At 42.7% G+C, this 27,629-nt stretch overlaps 1 long non-coding RNA gene across 1 annotated transcript; it reads left to right on the forward strand.

Annotated features, from left to right (window-relative positions):
• Nucleotides 1–182: 182 nt before the first annotated feature.
• LOC123613407 (uncharacterized) lies at nt 183–27,629 on the forward strand. Its single transcript, XR_006720745.2, has 3 exons — nt 183–313; nt 13,526–13,651; nt 26,911–27,629. It is a non-coding gene; the product is annotated as an uncharacterized LOC123613407 (long non-coding RNA).

Raw genomic sequence — 27,629 nt, forward strand, 5'->3', positions numbered from 1 at the left:
ACTCATCAAGTCCCGTCTCCCCGCGCGTGCTCGGGAGCCCCCCTCCCCTCACGGTCGCCCTCCCGCGCAAGCGCTCTTCAACCTCACTCCTTTCTACTTCGCCCCCCACCTCCTCCAGGTACTTCATGTGCTCCCACCGAGCACGCGCACTCGTACCTTAGCCCCACCCACCCGCCGCCGCCGCCGTGCGCACGCGTGCTGCCCCAGGGTAGCGCGCGTTCCTCCCCCTTCCAAGCCGTCCACGTCTTCTCCTGCTTTGGCGTCCGGGCCTCGCGCCAGGAGCCTGCTCAGCCCACCCTGCAAAATGGCGACGGTAACTCTTAGCTTTTTAGCTGTGGAGGGCGAGCCGATTGTTAAGTGAGCCAGAGAGCAGCTCTGTTCACCTTTCTCCATCCTCTGCCTCGCGGACCTCGAAACAAGCATAACCACTTCAGGTTTTCTGACTTGCCTGAAGGCCTGGGCGCAGAGTTCATTATTTTCCCAAAGTTAAAGCTTGAGGAGCCAGAGTGGACTAGGGATTTCCGTTTGTTGAGGAGAAAAGATGTAGCTGCTGGCCAGACTTATTCAGCTGTGTTTTTATAGCTCTGTCCTTTCTGAAGAAACATCTCCGAAGTTGAAATCCTTCATTATGTCATTTTGGGGCCAAAACGGGACTGAATGGGCCTCTTCCATATAAGCAGGGCATGAACCAAACCTGGGTGATTTCTCCCAGGTTTTAAAAGAGCTGTGTATCCACTCTCTGTCGCCACATAACGTCCTGTGAGGCAGATGTGACTATTCCCACTTTGCAGACAAGGAAACGGTGTGAGAGAAAGTAAGGTGCCCAAACAGATGAAGTGATTTTAGGCAGGGTTCTCTAGCTCCAAGTCTAAATCTTACTAACATGCATGTAAAAGGGCTCGGAGATTTATGTGAGGGTCCAGTGTCTGAGGCACTGCAGTCCTTAATCTGTAACATTCCTAAGGATGTTCTGACCTGTAAAGAACGCATATAACTTGTAAGAAATGCATAAACCTTACTTAAGACTCTGGGAGTGAGCCCGGAAATGAGCATCTTAAACAAGCTACACTTTAACTGAAGACCCCTCCCTCCCCGCCCCGCCGCCAACTGCAGCTTCTGGGAACTCGTGCTGAGGAGCTCCCTAGTTATCTTTTTTACATCAACAAGTCAAAGTTAAGAAGTACTGTAAAGAACAAAAATAGTGGCTGCGATGCCCTACCCACTTTTCTCCAAAAACAGTCTATTTGGGAAGATAAACTGTGGTTCACATGAACCAATTATTGCTTAATAGAATTAAAATTCTAAATTTGGAGAAATCAATGAGAACAGTTTATGGTCTTAGCTGTTCCCCACTTCTCCCTGCCCCCATCTGAAGAGTCTTCACCAGCCTGATTCTTGGATCTTTCAAAATGGAGAGTGTGCCCAATTACTAGAGAAGAAAACTGAGCCTTGGAGGGATATCTGTGTAATGGAACTGAGAAAGGCTGATAAAAGGAAGGAGAGGACTGTGGCTAAGGAGGATTTAGGGATTTAGAATGGCAAAAGTTCAAGAGAGAAGCTATAGGATAGTGGAGAAAGGGTTAATGTTCTTTGAGCTCATGCAAATAAAAGTTGTAACTACTCTGTAATTTCTAGACAATGCAGCTCTGTACAGAGCCTGTACCATTGGAAGCCATAGCTCATGTTATGTAAATACATTTGCTGTTTTAGTATTTTATGTACCTAGTCCATATATGATCTCATGGAATTAAGTGGTTAAAAGAAAAAAAAAGACTTTGCATTTTTCAGATACACAAATGTAATGAATATGCATTACCTTTAAAATAAATTAATAATATTTAGGCCTATACAAGTGAAAAAGTAAAATGCCCCTCTTTCCATATCCCCATTCCTATTCCCTAGTTGTATGATTATCCTTCCAGGCTATACATACATATATGTGGAATGGGGGCAGATCATAGAGTTGGGATTTTTTTGGTATTTTTTTTTTAATGTATGTGATTCATATATTGTTCAACTTGCTTTTTATATTCAAAAATACATCTTGGACATTTGTCCAAACGAGTACATAATATGGATATGTTATAATTTAACTATTCATTTCTCCATAGATAAATGCAAAAATCTTCTTCATAACTTTACTGTAAGACATAATGCTTTAGTAAGTGTTTTGGACTGAATATTTGTGTTCCCCCCCAATTCATATGTGTTCCTCCAAAACCTAAACCTCAATGTGATTGTTTGGAGATAGAACTTGTGAAAAGGTGATAAAGGTTAAATGAGGTCTTAAGGATGGGCCCTAATCTGATAGGATTGGTACCCTTATAAGAAAAGCAAGGGACACCAAAGCTTTCTCTCTCTCCTCTTTGTAAGGACATGGGATGAAGGCAGCCATCTGCAAGCCAGAAAAAAGCTCTCACTAGGAGTTGAATTGGCTGGCACTTTCATCTTAGATTTCCCAGCCTCCAAAACTGAGAAATTTCTGTTGTTTAAGCCACCCAGTTTGTGATATGTTGTTATGGCAACCCAAGCAGACTGCTATAGTATCTTTGTACATATCCTTATCGTTCTGTGATATCTAATGTATAGAGGCCCATTGCATTCTTTTTAAGAGTTGCATAATATTCCACAGGATGAAATATACACTATTTTTAAAATTCCAGGTTTTATTTATCTCTTCATGTGTTAACACATTCTGTAATGGAAATTTTCAAACATGCACAAAAATAGAAAGACTATTATGATGAACACCCACATACCCATCACCCAGCTTCAACAGTTAGTACGTTGCTACAGCTAATCTTATTTTATATATACCCTCTTACCACCTTTTGCTCTCCACCTCTGCTGGATTCTTTTAAAGTAAATCCCACATATGTATATTTTCACCTATCTATACTTCAGTATGAATCTTTGAGAGATAATTTTGTAAAGCTTAAACATATCATTATGATACATATCAAAATTTTAAATAATTCCTAATATCATGAATTATCCAGTTCAGATTTACCCAATTATCTCTTACCTTTGGTTTGCTTAATTAAGGATCCAAACAAGGTCTACACATTATACACTGAGATGTGTTACCATTTACCCCTATTCCTATTCCTTTACTCCCTGTTTTTTCTGTAAATTAGTAGATCTGCAGCTGCTCTGTCAAATGTAGTTGCCACTAACTACATGTGGCTACTTAAATTTCAAATAATTAACATTAACTAAAATTTAAAAGTCAGGTCCTCAGTCTCATTAGTTAAGTGCTCAATACCCATGTGGCTATTGACTAATGGCTCTAGTATTGGATATAGTATTAGGTAGCACACAAAAACATTTCCATCATTGCAGAAAATTCTGTTGTCTGCAGCTATGATGTAGAGTCTTCACCAGGATGTGTTCACTTTCTTGGCAAGAATACTTCATAGGAGGCTTGAATGTTTCCTGTTGTACATGAACACAGATTGTCTGATTGCTTCACTTTTTGTGATGTTAAGTTCAGGTATCGTCAGCCTGATTCTTCCTTTATAAAGTCCTCCATTCACCTAAGAGTTTTAACTGACCCTCAACATTGATTTTTGCTGCTGACAAACTGGACATTTGGTGGTGACACTACCGCATCAGCCTTAGTGAGAGCAAGCCTATGCTATTGGTATCCATCTGTGCCACCATGATTTCTCCATTCATGAGCCACTACATGAGCACTGGAGTAGGGGCAGAAGCTGGCTGACATCTCCTGAATGGGTCATCCTGTTCATAGGTTGTTTAGTTCGTCTTCTGCAGTGGATGCTCTCTGGTGAGCATCAATGTGTGATTCAAAGATCTGGGAAGGGGTGGGGTATAGCTCAGTGGTAGAGCACACGCTTAGCATACATGAGGTCCTGGGTTAAATCCCCAGTACCTCCATTAAAAAATAAATAAATAAACCTAATTACCCACCCACCCCCCAAAAACAGAAATGACATATATCTGCACATTTAGCGTCTACTCCATAGGTCTATCAAGTGCCTGTTCCCCTTATCAGACCTCCTTATCTATGATCTTTCAATCCCATTTCTTCTAGTCCCTGGCCAACTCGCCATTTGTCACTGTCCAGGATTCTGTCTATTTCTTTATGTGAGACCACTTTGCTGTCCATGCAAAGTGAATGACTAAGGGCACCATCCAAAGGTCTGCCCATTGGGAAGATTAATCCTCCCCATTGTCTTTTAGGACCACCTCAGAGTGGCCCATCTCATCCATTCCCAGCTTGCAGCCCAGGGTTTCTCTTTTAATCAGCTGGTTTTAAGGAACCTACCATGAGGCCATAGGTATAAGCATTTGTGCAATGGAAGTAGGTAATGTAGGGTCTGGGCCACCTGTTCATACAGCTTGCTTATGCCCTTTGGAGCTGCTTCAGCTCAACCCTGAGTATATTACTTCCATTGTATAGTGGAGTGTTGCTGAGTCTCCCCAGCCTTATGATTTAGTGCATCTGACAGTGACTTGGCCCCATGGTTGGATACTCAGTCTTTACCAGGACACAGTAACACTCCAGAAGTGGTTCTCTACTGCAGACATCATGCCCTTGCTCCAGCACTCTAGGGGTCTGCATTGTGGTTTACCCATAGGGCTTGACAGAAACTTCTCATTGGTGTCGTTCCTTTACCACAATGGTACTCCAGACTTACTACCCATTAAGTTAATTTCACCCACCTTGCCTTTGGTAGCACCTCCTGGCCCCAGATAACAGCCAATACTGAGCTTCTCAGTGATGAAAATTGCTCCTTCACTAAGACATTCAGTATCACTTAATGAAAGGAAGAACCTCTGGGCTCTCTTTCCCCTGATCATCTGGTGAATTCTTGGGTCTTACATAATGAGCTTTGTAATCTCTTCCTCAGCACTTCCCAACATCCTTCTAGCACACCTACCTTTAATTCTGTACACTATCATTTTTTCCCAAGCTTTCAGCAGCCATCCCAGCTAGAGCTGATCTAGGAACCCTTGCTAAGGTTCTGAATCCTGAACTATGAAAAGATCCTCCTTATCATCAGACTTTATATTCACCTCTCATTCCTTAAAATCCACTGTCAGTGGGTATTTTCCCTCAGTTCTAGGCCCTGTACTCTTCTTCAGGGAATAATCTCTCTTCTTTCCTAGCAGGTTCAGGCCATGCTATGACTTGACTTTAGTTACTGGTCTAATATCCAATAGGGGAGGTGGGAACAGATCTTGGGGAGGGCAAGTATCATCTTGAAAGTCATCCAACCTTAGCTGGAACAAATGTAATCTTCAGGCAGAGGGATTCTAGCAACGGGCATTGGACCACTCCTGCAGGCCCACAGGTTCAGAGGAAGCTGGAATTTCAATGAAGTCAAACAAGTTCTCCTTAGGTATCGCCACACCAGCTCTCTGGGACCTGTTTCTTCCCTCTCATGGCTAAGAGACTTGCAGAGGCTACAAATTCAGGCTCCTCTGAATTCCTTAGTAGTTATGTTACTACTAAGACCTAGACCCAATTTTCCACATGGTTTGCCCTCTGGATGAGGGTACTTTTAAACCTCACCGTGGAGGACTCCCACCATGTCCTGAATTAGTAATTGGCCAACCTGAGGTTGTCATTTTCTTCTTTCAGAATGTGTAATTGGCAGAGATATATTCATAAGCTAGCAGAATCCCCACAATGTTTCCCTGACCTGTGGAATGAGGGCTATGATGAGAGAAAAGGCCAAATGGAAGTCACCATAACTGCCTCTATTTATGGTTACCTATGAAAATAGTAAACCAAAGGCAATACCATGTTCCTGGAGAGATTGCAGAGGTTAATGCCATTATCAAGGACTTGGAAGAAGATGAAGTGGTGGTAATTCCTACCCTATTCCCCCTTCAACTTGCCTCTTTGGCTTGTGCGGAAGACAAATGAATCTTGGAGAAGGGCAGTGGATTATCATAAACTTATTCAGTAATGACTTCTATTGCACGGCTCTTCCAGATACAGTTTAATATCTGGAGTCAATCAACACATCCCCAGGACCTGCTGTTAAGCTGTTGACCTGGAGAATGCCTTCCCTGCCTATATCTGTTAATTAAGACCATCAGACACAGTTCGTTTTAGCTGGCAAGGCACCTTCAGTGTCCTCCCTCAGGGCTATATCAATCTTCAGAACCTCTGTCATGATCTAGTCTGGAAGGACCTTGATTGCCTTTCCACAGGATATTAAGCTGGTTTGTTCCATTGATGATATCGTGCTGATTGGACCTGGTGAGCAGGAAGTAGCAACTACTCTAGATATTTGGAGAGACACTTGCATACCACAGCGTAGGAAACAAATCCCACAAATTTCAAGGGTCTGCAACCTTGGTAAAATTTCTAGGGGTCCAGTGGTCTGAGATATCTCAAGATTTCCCTTCCAAGAGAAAGGATGAGTTTCTATATCTGTTCCCTTCTACTACCAAGAAAGAAGCACAATGCTTAGTGAGCCTCTTTAGACTTGGGAGGCAACATATATCTCATTTGGCCATGCTGTTCCAACATATTTACTGAGTAACCCAAAAGGCTACCAGCTTTTAGTAGGAACAAGAGAAAGTCTATGATGCTGCTCCACCATTTGGGTCATATGACTCACATGACCCAGAAGATCCCCTGGTGCTTGAAGTGTCTGTGGAACATAGGGATCTATGTGGAGACTTCGGCAAGCCCCCATAGATGATTCTCTGCTCAGACATTTAGGATTTTGGACCAAAGTTATGTCATCCTCTACAGAAAGCTACTCTCCTTTGAGAATGGTTTGCTAAAGGGCACTAGTGGCAACTAAACACTTGACTGTGAGTCATCAAGTTACCATGTAACCTGTTCTGCCCATCATAGACTGAGTGTTGTCCCATTCATCCAGTCATAAAGTTAGGCATGCACAGCAGCACTTCACCTGCAGGTGGAAGTGGTATATGAGATCAGGTCCAGGTAAATCCAGAAGAGACAATAAGTTTCTTAGGCAAGGGGCCCAGATGCCTAGGGTCCCTACTCTCACTTCATTGCTCCTCTCTCTCAACCTGCATTATGGCAGGCTGTATTTCTGAAGAAGGCCACAGTCATATCTCTTGCCCCATCAGTTCTTCTATAACCTTGACACTCCCCCAACAAGAAGTAGAGTCGGTGTACCCTCCCCTTGAACCTACACCTTGTCCAGTAGAGTTAAGGCAGAAGTGATGTCATGTGACTCCCAAGGGTCTTGGGGTTCTCACTCTTGGAACCTTGCCACTATACTATGAGAAAGCTCAGGCAGCCTGTGGGGGGACCTACCTGGAGAAGAACAAAGACCTGGCCCACAGTCCTGGCTATGCTTCAGCCAACAGCCAGCACCAGTTCACCCGTCACTGAATGAGCCAAACTGAAAGTCCATCCTCCAGGACCCAGTCAGGTTTCTTAACAGGCTATTCCAACATGGAATAGAGACGAGCCATCTCTATTGAGCCTGGCCCAAAGAACCAATTCATGAGCAAGATAAGTGATTGTTGTTATTTAAGGCCACTAAGTTTTGGAGTGGTTAGTTATATAGCGATAGATAACTGGTATACTCATTTATGTCCCTGAAAGACCATGGAGAAGGGACATCCTCTCAGCAGGCAGAACTCTGAGCAATGTACCTGATTGGTTGTTCATTCTGCCTGGAAAAGATACGGCCAGAGGCACAGATCTACAGTGATTCATGGATAATTGTCTGGCTGGATGGTCAGGGATTTGGAGGGAGAATTATTAGAAAATTAGTGCCAAGGAGGTCTGGGGAATAGGTTTGTGGACAGACCTCTCTGAAGGGCACAGGATATGAAGATTTTAGTATTTTAAGTGAATGCTTAGCAAAGAGTAACCTAAGCAAAGAAGAATCTTAATTATCATACAGGCAAGGTGAGCTGTTCTGCTACCATCAGTCAGCCTCTTTCTCCAGTGACCCCTATCCCTGGCCAAAAAGCTCATGGGAAAAAAAAAAGGCCAAAGTGGCAGAGACAGGTTATGCATGGGCTTAGCAACACGGATTTCCACAGCCCAACCTGCCAACAGCAAAGACCCGCAATGAGCTTCTGATGTGGCCCCATTCCCCAGGGGGATGAGCCAGTCATGTGGTGTTAGAAGTAAGTTTATCTTGTTTTCAGTGGGTCTCTTCTGTATTGGAAGGGATAGCACTTTGTTCTCACTAGATTATATACTTAACTTTGTATGTAGATTTGCTTTCCCTGCCCACTTGCTTCTGCCAAAACCAACCTCCATGGAATTAATAGACTTTTAACTGTCATAGCATTCCATAATGCATCAACCAATGAACTTACAAGACCAAGTGACTTACATTACAGCAAATGAAGTGTGGTGATAAATCCACGCCCATGGAACCCACTGGTCCCTTGTTTCCTGTCATCTGGCCTCATGGAATGGTATAGTGGCCTTGTGAAGATTCAGTTACATTCTCAGCCAGATGGCAACATCTTTTTGGGCTGGAGTAATGTCCTCCATGTTGCAGTAAATGTGCGAAATCAAGGGTTAGTATATAGCCAGGATCCATGGAAATCTAGGAGTGAAATGGAATGGTAATCACGAGAAAAGCCACTCCCATTTCTACCCCTAGTGATCCCTAATACAATTTTTGCTTCCCATTCCCTTATCTTTGGGTTTTGTTGGTCTAGAGGTCTTAGTTCCTAAGGAAGGAATGCTTCCACCAGGGGACATAGCAATGATTCCATTAAACTGGAAACTGAGGCTTGTGCCCGGCCACTGAAGTCTCCTCAGGCAAAAACAGTTTCTGTACTGGCTAGGGCGATTGATCTTGACTATCAAAGGGAAATTGGGTTGCTAGTACACAATGGAGTCAGGAGGACTACGTCTGGAATGCAGTCATTCCCCTGGGAAGCATCTTAGTTCTCCCATGACCTATGATAAAATGTAATGAAAAACTACCACAACTCAATAGCTCAGTATTAAAATTACAGGGTGTCAAAGATAGAGTGTGACTTAGCTAATAATCCAAAAGACGGGCTTTCATACTTTCTTTTTGATAGAGGGTTAGCATGTTTTTATTGTATGGGGGATAGTGGCCACATGTTAGCCAGAGGTATGATTCTACTGCTGCCTTTATTTAGAAGATAACTATGGTTAATAGACATGAGGTGAACTGTGGTGGTTTTGTAGGGTGCTAACCTGGTTAACTGGAACTATGTTACTTGGAATTCCCTTCCCTTAACTCTTATGTTAAGGGCAGCCATAAGAAAAATGTGCATGAGGTTTGGACGATGAGAGTGAAACAGTCGCCATCAAGGCCTAAAGATGAGTAGAGGGTTCCAGGTGCTGCTGCTGTTGGCTTATGTTGTCCCTCATTGGCTGGTTCCTTGGCTCTTTGCATCTTCTCCTTCAGTTCTGGGTCCTGAGCGAGGTGCATGTGCAGCTTCTTCTGCATGTCACTCATGGCATCAAGGGTGGAGGCTCTGAAAAACAGATGTGAGTTCTAGTATGTCTTCATGGCTTCCAGTTTGTCCCTTCTCTCTTCTGCTTCACATTCATTTTTTATTCCCAACATCTAGCCCTGTGGACCCACAACGACTTTAGTCCAACAATTAGACACAAAACCTTCCGTAGGAAGCTGTCTTCACTGGGTCCCCTTTGTGGTCCTTGGCTAATGACTTCTTTCTGATCCTCTCACTGTCCCCTTCCAGACTTCTCTCTGTCCCAGCTAACCCTAACCTGCCCCTGCCTCTGAAAATTTCTCTGAAAAACAAGACAACAGTGGAGTTGCTTATGCTAAGCCCCATGTCACCAAACCAAGACTAGACTTCGTTATAGTTTCAGCTTTCCCAGAAATGGAATCTCAAACCAGTCAATCAGGAATTGTCTGATCAGCACTAGTTGGGTAATCTGCCTGATAGACCCCTGCCATCCCCTAAAGGAAAGTAACCTTGCAATAACCAACCCACTCTTTTGCCTGATATAACTTCTTTGTTCCTGCTCCCTTCTGTCTATAAAAGTGTTTCATTTTGTACAGCTCCTTGGAGCTCCTTTCTATGTGCTAGAGCGGATGTTGCCCGATTCAAATTGATTTTTGCTCAAAAACACTCTTAAAATTTTCCATATGTCTCAGTTTATCTTTTAGCATTTCAAACACACTTATATTTAAAATTATTTATTATTTCTGCAATTCAAATTTAACTGGATGTCCGGTATTTTTATTTGCTAAATTTGGCAGTTTTAATTGAGGAACAACAAACAATGATGTCTGGTATTACATATAGAATTACTACAGAAGTACCTGGTCATTTGTTCTGCTTAGCGAAAGAGATAGCCAGAGGTGCAGACCTACAGTGATTCATGGGTAGCTAACTGTTTGGTAGAATTAGAAAAATCATCTATTTTGATCCCTAATGAAATAATAGATCCAGATCATAATCACAAGGGACACTCATTAGGTGGAGTATTGGTGAGACTCTTTATAACGCGGGGACCAAGGCCACATCACTTGAACCCAATGCTCAATCTTAGACTCTCCGAAAGTAGGTAATAGACAGTATATGCATCACAGTGTGATGCAACAGGAAGCACACAAAGGTGCCTGTGAGCTCCACTGCCAACAGACAAATGGAACCTGAATCTAATCAGGTCTTGAGAATAACCACCAGCTTTCAGGAAATAATAGGGAATAGTGGAACAAGTTAGATGATATCAAGAGAACACAATCAACCAAATCCAAAACATGAAACATTCTACACTTTAAAAATAATTTGGTTTCTCTAACAAATCAAAGCATGAAAAAGAAAGGTGGAGGCTATGTTGGATAAAAGAGACTTATGAGACCAAACAACCAAACATGTGGGCCTTGTTTGGATTCTGAATCAAATAAACCAACTGTAAACAGCATCTTTGACCATTGACTGGTGTTGAATACCTTATGACTAATCGAAGAAATGAGATCCATGATTACAAGTTTTATACATAATACTGTTTCTTTTTTTTTTTCGTCCTCTCTCACCTCCTGTATTATATAGAGTAAGTTAAGATACTTAATACAGCATTGTAGTAAGTTTTATTAGTTAGCACATAGGTTTCAAGGCATCAATAGGTGATTATACTGGAAGAGGAATGAATATCACTTAGAGATGCATGTAGTGAGATTTGCGCCTCCTTTCTAGGATAAGCTCATTTTTGTTTGTATGAGGTATGAGTCCATTAAGAAAGTATGTTGGTTTTGGCTGTTATTTTTGTTTGCAAGATTTATTGACAGAAGACTATATATGGATGCTGCATTGCCAAAAGGGTGGATTGTAGCAGACAGTGCAGATTGGCTCATTTAGCTCCATTCCAACCACTTTGTATTATGTCTTGCTGCCTGCTAAAAGCTGGAAAGCAAAACACTACATTTCCCAGACTCCCTTACAGCTAGAATTTTTCAGATGACCTACCTTTTGTTGAGCAGTGTGCCCATGTGAAGTTATGACAGTAGCAATATTCTGTGGCACAAGCCATAATTCTACTGTTTTTGCCAGCAAGCGCAGTCCTAGAGGCATTTAGAGTTTCTATGGCATTTGTAGTAGAAGACCAAGGTCCAATTCGTTTTACAGGTGTTTAGAGGCATTCATTTTGACAGTGAAAATCAGGACAAAGGCACTGTGAGCCTAGAACCTGCAATTGTGATGATGAATTTCTTATTCCCAGCTTCCCAGTATGACAGAGGTGGCTGGCTCCCTCGGTGAGCCAGTTCTGTAGTGTGGTTCTGAATTCATTTCTGGGAGCTCAATAGCTTTCCAAATCTTCTAGTGATTTTATAATAACTGGTAATAAATCTGTTTCCAGCTAGAGTGGATTCTGTTATCTGCAATGGAATCTTGACCCATATGATTGGTAATACCCAGAGTTAGTGTGGGTTCAAGGAAACAAACCCTTTCATATTCCAGTGATTGGAATATAAATTGATTAATCATTATAGTATTTCTCGTGTCTTTAAAATTCTTATCCTTTGATCCTGTAATTAATTCTAGAGCTGTATCCTAAGAAAATAATCAGAGATGCACTGGAAGGTTTGTAATGTATATAAACAATGACAGTATTTGGCAGTTGTTCAAAACAATGTTTCAAACCATAGTGAATGATATGGGAAGTATTCAAGATGTCATGTTAAATGAAAAAGGCAGTCTATATGCATACATATTTCAGTATTATGGATGAAATGACATGATGCTTGAATGTGTTGAAGATACTTCAGCAAAAAATAAATAAATAAATAAAAGCAGTTGAGGGAGATAGATGAAACACAATTGTCAAACTGTTGATAATTACTGAAGCCAGGTGCTGGGCACATGGAGATTCATTATAGTTTCCCCTTTACCTCTTTTGTATGTTTGAGACTTTCCATAACATGAAGTTTTTAAAGTTTAAGGAGAAAACAAAGCAGAAAATAAAATTATATATATAGTATGTGCCCAATTTTATATCTGTATATACACATATGTATGTGTATATACATACACACATATACACAGAAAAGAGACTAAAAAATATGTCAATGAGAAAAGATCAGTGGCTGCTAAGTGTTGGGGAGCAGGGAGGGATGACCAGATAGAGCACAGAGGGCTTTTAGGGTAGTGGAATCATTCTGTATGTGACACTATAATGGTAGATACTTGACTTTATACAGTTGTCCAAACTTACAGAATGTGTAACACTCAAGAGGGAACCATATGTCAACTGCAGACTGTGGGTGATGATGGGTTGGTATAGGCCCATCAATTGTAAGAAATGCCCCACAGTGGGCATGATGATGAGGGAGGCTGTGGTATGTAGGGGCAGGGCATATATGGGAAATCTCTGTATCTCACTCAACTTTGCTGTAAAACTAAAACTTGTCTAAAAAATACACTATTAAAAAATACATCAAAATGCTAACAGAATTTATCTCTGGGTTGTGGGATTAGCCTAATGTTGATATTTTGAATTATGTATGTTATCAAATTGTGTATTATAAGTATTAAATCAAAGGGCATTAGTTTAAATCAAACTAACCAAGATAATTTAGAAATTACTTTGACCTGCAAGAATGCCACATTTTGGTTAGTAAAGTTTGACCAATAAAGATCAGTGGTTGAAGGAGCCACATAAGGGTCTCCTAGAACAAGGAAAAAGTTATTCTCAGCCAGTGACAAGAGTAAGCTTCCACACACAATGTTGCAGATGAGCTTTCTGGGGACAAGAAGCACATGAGATGGCTTGTTTACAGATTGGCGGGTTTAGCAGCAATCCAGTTATACTCCAAGTAACTAGAAGCAGTGCACAGTCTCAGAGAGTGAGGAAGGAATGTGCTCATAACTTAGAAGCCTAAAGCCAGACCCTTTGTTCTCTGCGCCGCCTGATGGGAATCAAAAGGGATTCTATCCTGCCTGGATAGGGATGGCCAGGGATGTATAAACGGCGCTGGCCTCTCTCCATGTAGGGCTGCCTGTCTGGAAATAATGTGTTGATCTTATTCCTGTTTTCACAGATGCTTTTCTATGAATTAATTCACTGAAATTCTGCTTCTTTGTCCAGTTAATCCAGCAGATATTTATGAAGTCTTACTGTGTGCCAGGTGAGAGGAGAGAGAAATCACAGACAACTCCTAGGTTTGAGGGCTGCATGACTAATGGTCCACAAATAGAGATGAGAAGACCTGGGGTAAGTCATGTTTGGACTGGGAGTGATAAGACAAGAGGTCTGTTCTGGAGGTGCAAATTGTATAATGCCCATTAGTTGTTGTCTGGAGGCGGCTGGAGGTAGGAGCCTTGGGGGTTGGGGGAGAGGACAGGGATAGAAAGAGAATTCCTGGGGGTTTGGTCAGCGAACATCAGTGTCCTGAGCTAGGTTCACTGTCAGTATTCAAGTTCTGAAAGCCTGAGGATCTGCCTCTGTCTTGCGATGACCCTTCCCTGAGGAGTAGATTCCTCTCCTCGCTGGGTTCTGCTCTCTTGGCGAGTTAGAAGAGTGAAAAACTTATGTAGTAACAGCAGAGGGCGCTGTGAAACTAAACTGCTCCTAAAGCCCAGTAAACATTTATGATGTACCAGATCAGTTTTAGCTCACTGACATATTAAAATAATTGAAAGTCTCTACCATTTCTTGGCTTGTAACCTAAAATAAATCAGAATCTTTAATAGTTAACTTGAAACAGCACTAGCTTTGTCCTGAAACGCATATAAATACAGTTAGCAAATATTAAAGAACAAACCGATTTACATGATGGAGTTTATCTTTGAAGACTTCTTTAAATTTGCAGCGATTAGCAAAGAGCTGGTATTTCAGGAAGGATCTATTTTATGCTTAACTAGATGCAGAGTAAAATTCTGACCAAGTATTCTCTGAGCAAGAGTTGAGAATAAAATATGGACATTCATGGCAGTAAACATCTTCATTGACAAGTGATATTAATAACTTTTCCCTCCCAACATGGTATGAAGTCGTTCTGATGACACAAATTACTCGTAGGGCTTGAATGACATTAAACCAAAGGATAACAAAGGACAAAGTAGTAAATATATGTGCAATTCAAAATTTAAAAATAAATTTATTTATGCATTCACTTGCAGCTTCCCACAGGATTAAATGAGATAGCTTGCCTATTACTCGTGAAATACTTAGCACAGAGCCCGGCACACAGCAGCCACTCAAGAAATGCTAGCTCCTTTGCTCTCTTCATTGATTCTCTTCTCAATTTACTTCTTATAAAAAATATTGTATTTCCCACGTAGATTAGTAACATTAAATCTCACTCTCTGTTATTGATTTGGCACGTTAGGAACGCAAAAGATAAGATGCAGGGGCTCCTGGCAGAGAAAAAGCAAACTTTCAATTGAGAAATCATTCTGTGGGTTTGCTGTTGTTGCTGTTTGTTTCTGATAATGTGCAATTGCAGAAATTTACCAAGATCCTTTTAAGCGGGCCATGTCCTGCTTTCAGAGTCAGTTTGCTCAGGCATAGATCAACTCAGAGACTGACTGTCGCCTTGTTATTGAATTAGAGCGATATTTTTGACAAGTACGGCAGCCACATCATCACTTTAATCACCCAATAATCCACTGTGTCTCTTTATGCTAATAAATAAAACATCCTTCGTTAAATATTTCCTAGTAAGCAATAGCAGACCTGTAATCTCCACCCCTATATGTTACAAAGTAAAATGATATAACAGTAATCAAATCAAATCAAATCATGTCTAGGAGTTTTATAGACAACTAATAGCTCTGATTGCAAAGTGCACATCAGATACCCATCGCAGGGTGCTTTTCTCTTTAATATAATGGACTATGCATATTTCACTAACTGTCTCATGATATCAAATGAATTTAACAAGATGATTATGTAGATCAAATTACTTAGTAAGTTCTTTTTAGAATGGCTTTTAGACCTATTATGACTTTTAATGGTGCAATTTGTTAAATGATTGTAATTTCTAGAATCCTGCCTGCAAGTGCCTGTCAGAGACACTTGCCCTGCCCTGGTGATCTATTTTTAACACCTACTTCTCGCTTGTGGCAATTGAAACAAAAACGACCACCGAAGAGCGACTTCTCCCAGCTCAATTCCTCATTTTCAATTATTTAAACTGCTTCCTTATTGCCAAATTATTATCTGAATATCCTACTTTCTAGAATAGCCTGCTGACCAAATTTCTTTTACCTCAGTATGAAGATGTCCTGAGAGTTCTTTTTCCCCCTAAATATTAAATGTGACCCTGCTTAATTTATCTCAGGAACTATAGACAAAATATTACCAAAGTTTAAACTTTTTAAAGTGGTGAGTTAATTCTTTTATTGTACCTCTGTGATGGTAAATTTAAAGGAAAAACTAATGATATACGATAGAAATACTCAGTCTTTGCCCTGTTAGTATTGTCTCTGTCTGGATTATATTTGCAGCTATTTTGATTTTACTCAGTTTAAGAAAGCCTACTATTCAAGTTAAGTTTTTAAAAATTGCCTACCAAAACTCACATAGTAATCTTTTTATTTCCTATCTTTAAAAATTATTTTATTCAGTGACTTGAAAATGCCTTCATGTAACAATTAGAAATCAACATCTCTTTTAAAACTAACCTTCTGTGTCTGGTTTCGCCACACCTTACATGGACATTCTCCTAAAACTTCAAGTAGCCTTAAAGTCGTAGTGCTTCCTGGTAATTCTGCTCAGTAACAGAAAGCTTCACATCCCAAAGTTTGATATTCTTCTTACTGTAGAGCAAAGAGCATTCTGGGGCAGAAGAAGTTCCAGATGCATTTGGAAGATGGTGGTTCTGTTTGTTCTCCACCCCTGGACTCATGAGATGACCCTGTGAGAGTCCCATGGCCCCTCAGCCTCTGGTCACAGCTTGGAAATGAGGCTAACAACTCTTGATTCCTGCTCCTTGGGGTCATTAGAAGGCTTAATGAGCTCATCGTGCACATTCTCATTTCTCTTTCATGCCTTCAGTGAGGCCTAGGAAGCGGGCCGAGTAAAAGCAGGCTATGGAAGACTGCTTGTATGTCTGGGTGAAACTCAACCGTAAAGCAGTGTTATTTAATTTTTCTACTTCTTTCAGTTCAATGGATACAACATTCACAGCCCTCTCTAAGCCCATCAACCACAAAAACTTAATTAGATATTATATCTCCTTGGTTTAAAATAGTATTTAATTTTGCATAATGTGTTCAGCCAAAATATTAGGATTCCCTAAACAGAAATGTTCCCTCTATTTTTTCCCCTCGGGCTTTTATTTCAATTTTTTTTGTAGCTTTTAAAAAAATTATTCTCCTTAAAGTTTGATTTCGGCAGTTTCCCTCTGTGAAACATCACCAACTCCCCTGCTACCGCTACTTAATTGAAGATGTAATCCCCACTTAGTGACTGTGTAGCCTCCCAGATACCAAGTGCGGCAACGAGTAAATATTAACATTCTGGTTAAATGTGCGCTAACTCTTATTCCTTTCCCCCCACAAATTGTCTTCCAGCTCCTCTGAGTGTCATCTAAAGTGAGATGATATTAACTGAGACTTACATGGGGCTTGGAGCACTGGAGTTGAAATTAATGGGCAAATATCCTTCTCACTTACAGAGTAAATGAGCACTCCATCTTTGGGCCATTCCCAGGTGTTACAGACAGGCTCAGACAGAGGGGGCACGTCCAATGAAGAATGCCACACTTCAGGCCAAATTCAAGCCCTTTTCTTGCTTGATGGACCCAAATAAAATTAAAACAAATTTCAAAATGAATAAGCAACCCTCAGAACACAACGTCTCGGGGCTGCATCAAACCCGGCCCGCGTTAGCCTCTCACTGAGCTTTCCAAAACACTTTGGCGCTGTTTCAATCCCTGGGAATCCTTGTGTTCAGTGAGTTTGCTTTTTTGTTGCAAGACATCTCAGTGTCATCTATGGGATGAACAGTGAGTGTGACAGGACACCCCGGGCTCCATGGGGGACACCTAGCTTCCAACCCAGGTAGCTCAAAACAGAGCCCAGTTCAGGTGGAAACTTGAGTAGCTGGTTTGCCTTCCTTGTGGCCGACCTTGATGGCTCCCTGAAGAAATGTTCATCTCTCAGATGACAGCAGAGGGCACCAGAGTCTACCACAAGGCCAAGTAAGGCTCTATGTTAACGTCCTTTCACCACGAATGTGCGGCATCTAAAGGTCAGGAACATCGCGATTTTTTTTTTTAAAGAGATTTTTATCCTCCAATCATTTTGTTTGTGCAAGCTTGCTGTTAGGGAGACTGGCTGGAGGACGCCCTCCTTGTATTCCGATCTGCATGGAGGTGGTTCTGGTGCGCACGTCCCTTTAGCGTCTACGCATTCGTGGACATAAACCCATATGGATCATTTTTAATCAAAACTGGAAGAAAAAGTATTGTACAACAACAACCTCAATCCTACGGAGGGCCCTGTGCCGGCGATCTTAAGGGGTTTTGTGAACATCTGCTCAGTATCAGTCCCCTACGAAGAAATTATTCTTATGTTCATTTGAAAGACAGGTAAACTAACAGTCAGACTGCCAAGGCAACTTGCTCCAGATGACAAAAGCAGACTCCATCAGTGAAATGATAAAGCATGGGAGTGCAGTTAGCAAAGGCTTTCAGTGTCAGACAAGCATTCATTTGTTATTCCAAATAGCATTTAAGGCTGACTTTAGTTATGGTGGCCAAAAACCATGGTTAAAAGGCCGCTTCTTTCCTGAAGCACCTGGGAAGCTTCCAGGCCATTAACCGTGCTCAGTGGCAGCTTCAGTTTATTCTGAAAACATTTTTTACGGAGGAAGACATAGGAAGTGAGTCACATCGCTTCCTGGCCTGTCAAAATGTGGGAGCTGGATCTAGCTGTGTCCTGAGCATGAAAATTCTGTCCTTATCAGAGGGGCCCTGCCAGGCCTCTGTCCTGGGCTTTCTCTTAGAGAAGAGTCTGGAAAGGATTAATTTTAGGATAAGGCTCTTTGCTGCTTTCTTCGTTTGATTCTCCTTTGCATTTCATTGAGGGGCTTAGAGTGTGACATTTTGCAAACTCAGGTTTATAAGATACATTTAACTGTTTCGCTCCACAGCAAGTCAGTTTCTTTTATGGGTACCATTTTGCCAAAGGGCAGGAAGTTCATCTCAATCAAGTCTTGATTTCAATGGGTTGCTCTCAATTTGGGGAGGCTACGGAGCATCAGGGCAAGCCAGACACTTGTCCTCAGCCACTGTCCTAGCATGCTGCATCTGGGGTGATGACCATTATCTAACTTTGGTCTTGGGCCCATGAAGGATGCTGTCATAGTATCATTCTTGACCACAAGGCCCCTCTGGATATCCCTCTGAGCTCATCCAGACACCCCTCCTCCTGTGGCATATGGGAGTCATCTTACATAGCTCCTCTGCTGCCTGGGGTGCAGGACACTCTGGAAGGTGGCCTCAGGCCCATCTGTCTACTACACAGCCATTTGTGCCACAGTACTTTGAACGGGAAGCAGGGCACAGGCTTCCCTGGGACAGACTTCTCCCAGAAATCTGGATTTTCTGCTGTCCCCTTACTCGCAACTTCATTTTGCTCCCTTCTCCAGCCTGAGAAGCTTCAGCCAGCTTTGCTCTGTGTGACTTCTTACCTCCTCTCCCAGACGTACTGCTCAGGCTCATAGTCCCACAGAGCCTGGACTTTGAAACTCAAAAGATTTTTCTTCATCCTCCTACTGTGACATCCCTTCCCTGAGGCGAGGATGCCACCTGGTCTTATTAACTGAATGAAGGGAAGAGTTGGGGGGAAGGCAGGGTACAAGGAATTACAGGAAGAGAAAAACCTCAGTTGAAAAATTCAAATTATTCTTTTAGCCCATATACATTAAAATCAATCATAAATTAAAATATAAATAGAGAATCAGAGACAAAGAAAATGCAATAGAAGTAGAAAGTCAAGCCCAGAGGAAAGAAAAGAATTTAACCTACAGCTCATGTGGAAAACATATAACTGAGCTTAAAATTTGTCTCTGAGCTTCCTGGCAGCCAAAGGGGGAAAAAAAAAGGGAGATACAGTCAGTTATATATTCCTATTTTCAAAACAGAAAATGTACAAATTCATCAAGAGAAATAAAGAGGTTTTATTTTGCTCCGGATTTCAAAAGAACTGTTACTTGGGACCTTGCAATGGCAGCCCCAGGGAAATATGAGGAAGTTGACATCAGGGCAATGCAGAAATGAGCTGCAGGCTTTTCTGTAGCTCTGGTTACTCCAGACCAGAAGCTTGAGTCGGAGCAGAAGGGCTGCTTGGCTGGCTTGGCATCGTATTAGCTAGCTTGCTTCTTCCTTCCTTCCTCCCTCCCTCCCTCCCTCCCTCCCTCTTTCTTTCTATTTATTCCCTTAAAAAAAAACATTTTAAAGTATTAAATTTTGGAACTGATTTTTAAAAAATACACACAGGGGAAGAAAAAAAAGAAAATTCAAACACCAAGAAGGAGCGCAGTGGTGAAAAGTCTGTCATTCTCCATTCTTATCTCCCAGCCTCCAACTCCCCTCCCCACCGCAGTCTTGAAGCCATTTCCTCCATCCTTCCATCCAGAGCTGATCTGTGCATGAGTTTACAGTATTTAGCCTATCTCTCATCTTTTTTTTTTAAATAGAAATGTAAGTTACTGTGAACACCATTCTGTTCCTTTTTTTTTCTCTTTGCAGTCTTGTGAGGTACCTTTATGCTTTGGTCTGTTTTTTAAATGGTTGCATAGTATTCCATGGCGTAATTATTCTGTATGCTATTGAATGTCTCCTGTTGATATTCATTTAGGTTGTTTAAAATGGGTTGCTTTTTTAAGTGGTGCTGCAATGAATTACCTTGGTGGCAACAGCAGAGCATTAAACCAAGTGCAGGCCTCTTCCAAACTCGGGGCCCGGTGCGACCACACAGATTACACACCCACAAAGCTGCTCCTGCAAGTGGATAGAACAGAACAATGGAATATCAGGTCATCATTAAACATGACAAGCCTGAGACATGCATCAGGACAGGAAAACACACATGAAAAAAACCCATCAAACTGTTGTTGCCCACAGCCTGTAGCTTCACAGACATGGATATGCTTGAGGTAACAGAGACCAGATGTGTTGTTTTGGCATCTCAGAAGATAGAGCTGAGGCACCAAGAATTATTAGTTAAACCATATGAACTTGCTCCGGTTAGAGCTGGCAATTTCACAGGGCTCTGTGTAGCTAACCCCACCTTGCTCTGTTCAGGCTTCCCCAAAAGCAGACACTGAGACAAGGGCTGCGGTGGGAGTAGTTATTTGGCAGTGATCCTAGGAGGCAATGGCATGAGAGTAGGTAAGAGAGACGGGAAAAGAAGGCGGCCAATAAAAGGTGTGTTTTCAAGCTAGTTCCCACTGTGGGCAGCTGGAGTTCATTGTCTAGGAGATGGGAGAATACACCTCTTCACCTAGGGCCGGGCAGCGGGGGTACTAATCCGCCAGCTCCTTGCCCATCATTGGTTGAGGGCAATAAGCAATACCTCTCTCCGTGGAGCACAGGCAACAGAGCACGAGCTCCCATGTCTGGGGAAAAAGCCCAAAGGCTGAGAGGCACAGGTGTGGACCCCAAGGAGAAGGATGCTGTCACAGAGTTGTTGGAGTCTCCATGCCATATCTACTCCCCCAGGTAGTCACCTCCCTGCGCCCACAACCACAGTCACGTGAAAGGGTCAGCCGCCATGGATGGGTACGGATAAGCTCACACAGGTGGCAGCATCCACGTCAGCACTAACACAAGGGACAGAAGTGCAGGGTTCTAAGTCATAAGAGCATCCTCTGGCTTGGCTGCTCCGAGAGCTAAGTTTATGGTTAACACAGTCGGCTCTGCCTTATGGAAGGGAGACTCGGGACGTGGCCGCTGCCGGCTGAGGCAGTGGTGCCTGTGCTGGGGGAGCCTGTACACAGGGCCAAGGGAGGACGGAGCAGCCTGGGGACTGGGGCTTCCAGGAGGCTCTGCCAGATTTCTTGTGTGGTATTTTGCAAGGAGGCCATGCATTACACACAGCTTAGGAGGTGCAGGCATGAAGATTTCCCCTTTTCTAACTGTTAAGTTAGAACAAAATGCTGTAGTCCCCCACTCACTCAAATCCTCTGTTTCTGAGTGTTGGTCAACTGACTTCTCAGTGAGTAACTGCCCATAATAACAGCCTTTCTGTGCTCTCCAGGGTACCTGCAGAGGTCGTGGGTCATCCTTCCACAAGCCCCGCTATTCCCCACTTTTTGTGGGGAAGCAAGAAAGTCTTTGGTTTTTTCCCTTAAAGGAAATATTGGATCCTGGAATTTGATTAAATTTTTTTAATTGGAAAAAATCTTTCTAAGGACCTTTGAACATTGAGCGCATTTAAGTGAATCAAATAGATATGCATCTTTAACATGTCAGCAAGGCTGCTTTAAAGGTTTTTTTTTTTTTTTCTTTTTTAAGTTTGGATCAGCATTATCCCTGTTTGTTCTTGGGAGGTGAGAACTTGCTATCTTTCCAGAATGGGCCCCCTTTTCCAGAGTTATCCAATGGCTTCTTCCCTGGTGGCGATCTGCTCCCAGTTGCCTGTCGCCTCTCTGGAGTCAGCTGGTGGTATCAAAGCCAAGACCGTATGAAGGAGGCCAGAGGGAGACAGACAGAGGGAACAGCGGGGCGGGCGGGCGGGCACATGCATCTGTGGTCTCGGGTATTTCTGCCAGAACCGACACTCTGTTGCCCTTTTTTTTTTTTTTTTTTTTTCTTGACAAGAGTCTGCTGGGAAGTGAACGCACCCACACCAGTCTGTGGCTCTCTCTTCCCCTTGTTCAAAGGTCTCCTCACTCAGCAGGGCTCGGTGACGAGCTCTCCACGGCCCCATCCGCACTCAGCTCCTGCACCAGGACTGCTTGTCAGTGCACCTCTGGGCGGGCTCCCCTGCAAGTCTATTTGCGGAACAGCCCATTCCACCCTCAGCTAATCATCAACCCCGCTATTTATTGAGCAGCTGATGTGGTGGGTAGATATGAGCAAAGCAGGTATCATTGTGCCCAAATTACCCCAGCTCACAGAGCTACCAGTCGGGGAGCAGTGGGACTTGAACTTGCCAGCTCCCATTCTCAGCCCTGCCTCCCTGTCGGAGTGACGAGCATTCTGGGCTGCACACAGCTGTTTCAGCCCCCTGGTCTCTCACTCAGGCCCACCACAACTCTCTTCTCCCTCCTCACTTTGGACGAGGTTTCTAGAGCACAGTGCCATCCCCCTTCTCCCTTCTGGAACCCCACTTTTACAGCCTGAATCTTAAGTCCTGCTTCCAGTCTCACTTCCAGACCCTCCTCCTCAGTGGCCACCAGGGGAATTTCCCTAAAATTACACCCTCAGCACTCACAGGCTTGCAGCAAGCCTTCCAGTGCCTCGGCTTCACACACAGGATGATGGCTGAGCTCCTAGACAAGGAATTCAGCCCCCAGGGAGTGGGTCCTCATCCACACGGCTGCTCTGCCGTCCATCTCTCCCTCACACATGCTGCCCTCCTACCCCAGCGCCTGTCCCTCTCCCCATTCTTGGGGTGACTTCTCTACAGGGAGGACTCCCGACCCCAGCCCCACCTGCACAGTCTGCAGGTAGAGCTGAGGTGGACCATTCCTCACCCACATTCCTCTGCGCCCAAGCCCTGTACCTGCCTCCCCGCTGGTAGACATCCATCTGTCCAACCCTCTATGGGAGTTCCTCCAGGACAAGGAGCCTTTTATTGTAGTGTCCCTAGCACCAGCCACAGAGTAGGGCCCATGGTGGGTGATGAGGAAGAGTTTGTTGAGCCCAAAGGTGAATGAACTGTCTTTGATGTTTATAAGAAGGTAACCACCCCTGGAAGTGTTCCGATGACCCTTCTCCCCTTGCTGGGGAAGGTTTTGATAGTAGGTTTTCATCCAGGAGATGCAATTGGGAGATGTCACTAAGAAGGTGAAAGACTGGGAGGGCATTAGGGTTGGAAGAAAAGACAAAAAACAAAACAAAACAAAACCCCAAAAACAAACAAAAAATCCTCAACAGATTCCAAATGGCACCAAGTACGTCTTCAAACTTCTTGCCTGATGTTGCCTTTCTGCGCCAGGCTCACTTATGTGTCCGAGACGCATCTTGGGGCCAGGCAGGGGCTTTTATCCTGGTAATTGCCCAGGCTTCTGTCTTTTCTGATCTCTTATCATCTCTGTTGAAACTGGCCTGTGTCTCCCGCCAGCCCCCAAGTCCTTACCCACACATGCTGCACTTCAGCCTGTCCAGGGGGGCGTAAATATAGCCTATACTTAACGTATGTCTAAATTCACTCATTACTGGAAGAGCTATCAGTGTTGACATGTCGGGACATCCATTTTAATTATGGAAAGGGACCTCCTTATCAATTATTTAAAACCCACAGAAAATAACCCACTGAAAATAAAAGAGAAAAATTAGCTCTGTCTTCTGCCTTGAAAATTTGACACAGAGAGCACATACACTCACGCACACACAGAAAATCACACCCACACATGCAGAAACACACACACACTGAGGTCCACTCATCACTTTGATTCCATTCTTACAGCTTCTAAGAATGCCACCTTTTGAAAAGGGATAAAACAGCAGAAATTTAAATGTTGGCTGTGTTTGAGAAAAGCCATTGAGAAACAAACAAACCAACCTCCCAAGCTGGCATTATGCGTTTGAAGGAATATTTAGTTGAAGTAACTGATACCCCTTCTGAACTCAAACCAGTCTGCAGAGCTAAACAAAGCAAAGTGAAAGGTTGAGAGAAGTATCCAAATCATTCAGGGTAAAAACACCTTCTGAAGCATCCCAGTGACGGAGATCAAAAGGCTTCCTTGGGCATTTGTCCTCTAGAGTTGCTTTTTTGCACATTGAACAGCCATTTTGTCTCATAAACGTTTTAGGTTCAACGTCTCTGTGCTGGATACTGAAAACTGTAGGAAAACGCAGTGAGTTTTGAAACCTTTAAGAAAGTAGGGGCTGAGAACTTAGTGAGTTCCTACCATCTTCAAGGCCTGGTGCTGGGCATCAGAAGAAACACAGAGCAGGTTAAGGAGGCCCTGCTTAGTCTAAAGTTTCATCTTTTGTTGTCTGACAGAGATTTTTAGTGTTGTTGTTTTTAATCGTGGTGTCCAACGTGTTTAAGAAACAAAACAAAACAAAACATTGAGCCTTGTAAACTAAATTGGTGGCAGGACTATGGGTCACTTTCTTTCTCCCTGTCACTCCTCTTCTACATCTTAAGCATTATTAAAATTTTTGACTTAATTCAAAACATACTCATTTATTTTCAAAAAACCTTAAAATTTTCGCAAATGACAACGGGATACAGTAAAAAGCAAAAGCCTCCACTCCTTACAGCATTCTTTCCTCAGCCCGTATTTTGGTTGATGTCTGTTGGTTACATTTCTTGTCCTATGATAGACTGGGGCACACCTGTATATATGTTTTTTGAAGAGATAGAACATATATATGACTTTGCAAGTGAATTGTTTCACTCAATAATGCATCGTGGACATCTGTCCATGTCATTATCTATCAATTTCCCCCATTCTTTTTGATGGTTGTCTTTTATGCCGCAGTATGAATGGTTTGGTTTTACTTTATGTGACCAGTCTCTAAACGATAGACAGATGGCTATTTCCAATTTTTCCTTCTTATGTCCACTGCAGTGAACACCCAGGTACGTGTAGTTTTGGACAATTATGCTAGTATCCTTAAATGCCTTTTTTTAAAAAAACTGAGGTGAAATTCACATAGCGTATAATTAACTGTTTTAACACACACAATTCCATGGCATTTTGTGTATTCACAATGTTGTGCAACCACCAGATCTCTAGTTCCAGAACTTCTTCATCACTGCAGAAAAACTCCCTGTACCCATTAAGTAATCAGTCCTAATTCTCCCCTTCCTCTGTCCCCAGTGACCATTAATCTCTCCTCTGTCTCTATGGATTTGCCCTTTCTGGACATTTCATATAAATGGAATCATACAATATATGGCCTTTTGTGCCTGGTTTCTTTCACTTAGCATAATATTTTTGAGGCTCATCCAAGCTGTAGTACATATGGATACTTCCTTTTTTATGGCTGAATACTATTCCATTGTAGACACCAATTTGCTTATCTGTTCATCCGCTGAAGGATTAAAATTCCTTCTCAGAGGGAACAGCCAAGGAGAGCAAGGTGTTCAGTGGGCCTCACAGGTGGCCCTGGTCTCAGGCATTACACGTCCTTTCCTAGAAGCAGCCCAGGCCATTGTGCCTCGTATCCTGGAGACCTTCTGTCCAAGAACTTTTGTTTGTTTTGGTTGTTGTTTTCTTTTTTTCTCTTTAATCAAGAGTAGGGTAAAAGAGTCATCGGCCCTCAAGTGTCTCATGATATGGAGTTTCTCAAACTGGAGAGAAATTTGAAAAAGTTACTGGCTTGGTCAGTTTTTATTACACATGCTAGGAAATAATCAGTTCATCGTACAAAGTATTCCCACTGCTCCTAAATCCTGGCCCTTGGGGACTAGAAAAGATGGCAACAATAATAACCCTTATACTACAGCCAGGGTTGTGTGGGCTCGGTGGTGGGGAGGGGAATAGCTCCCTATAATCCAACAAAATATATCCAGCTGGGGTCAGTATTTCTTCTGAACACTGCAAATGGGAGCCGTATTTGTCTTTCTTTTTCACTTCCTTTTTCTTTGGTCCCTTAAATCTTTTTAAAGGGGCCCCCTATGTGCCAGGATCTAAAGACGGAAAGAAATGGCCCTGCCCTGGTGAGCTCATGTCAAAGAGAGAAGATGGACACATGAAGAAAGAATGCTGCCCCTTTGGGGCAAGCAGGAAAGTGGAGGGATGGGAATGCACCAACCCATCCATATGAAAATGGAAGCATACAACTACTTGTCCGGATGCCTACTTGGCTGACATCACGGGACAAAATGTCCGGGTCTATAATGGGGTTGCTTGCTTTCTCCTCACATCAGTACTGCCTTGCAGGGGTCAGTGCTGTGAGGTTTCCACAGACCTGGATTCAAACTCTGCTCCACTGACTAGCTGCCCAACCTCAGGCAAGGGCCTTACCCTTCCCAGGGCTTCACTTCCTGACCCACCAAATGAGGACAGTGCTAGCTCTCAGCTGTGAAGATGAAGATAGATGTGTGTAAGCAAATGGAACATTATAGATATTCAGTAAATATGCATCCTTTTCCCAGTTCTGTGTCAATCCATTTTCCCCATAGCTTTTGAGCTAACAGCAGTTCAGCCTCTCAAAGTCCTATTCTCCACTGGGACTAAAGACCAGTGGTGCCCCTAGAAATATCTCAGGAGGGGCCTCAGGTTGGGCTGTGTTCCTCTCCTACTTTGCAGAAAACTTGGTATCTTTCTAGTTAGAATCGGCATTCTACGTCCATGTTCCAAATTCTCCTTCCTTGGTGTGAACTCTCTCTTTACAGCTCCCAGAAAACCTCTTCTGGACACAGAGCCTCTCACCTCCAGCCTGTGCTCTCAGGAGCCCCAGAAGCTCCTGAGAATCACCCAAATCTGGCCTCCCACAAAAGGATGCAGCCATGGTTGTCCTCTCCTGACAAATTGAGCCTGAAGCTGTGAAGATCTCTTCTGTTAGAACTTTTTAACGGTGTCATAAATCTTTTATTAACATTTGGTATTATACTAATTAAAACTGTTCTCTGTATGTATTATTAATTTCCCTAGCACTCCTTGCCGGGGTGACGTTTTCAGCCAGCTAAGCAGAATGTAGCACAGTAAATAAGAAGCAACTCATTTCCAGACAATTAGCCTTGCAGAAAAATAAGTTGGTTAATGGAAGGCATGATGATTACAAATTTTACCTAAATAAACAGGGTATCTTAATGGTAACTCTTCAAGCTAAGTAAACAGATTGGGGTGGTAATGTCCTAAGCAATACTTAAATGTAACTGTTTAATAAATTGGTAAATTACTCATTTCATCTTAGAACAAAATGGTAATACTGTAGTAATAACCTAGTATATATTCCGTAAATATGAAGCATTATCACTTTAGCTCTGTAGAAATCACCACAGTGATATGTCAGCATTGATCTAAAACTGCAGCATTTTATCTCAAGTTTATTACCCATTTTTGAGAATCGCTGAGATTTTCAGAGCATAATGGCAATAAAAGAAGAATTTAA

The sequence above is a fragment of the Camelus bactrianus genome, chromosome 22 (genome assembly GCF_048773025.1).
Source record: "Camelus bactrianus isolate YW-2024 breed Bactrian camel chromosome 22, ASM4877302v1, whole genome shotgun sequence".
Taxonomy (NCBI): domain Eukaryota; kingdom Metazoa; phylum Chordata; class Mammalia; order Artiodactyla; family Camelidae; genus Camelus; species Camelus bactrianus.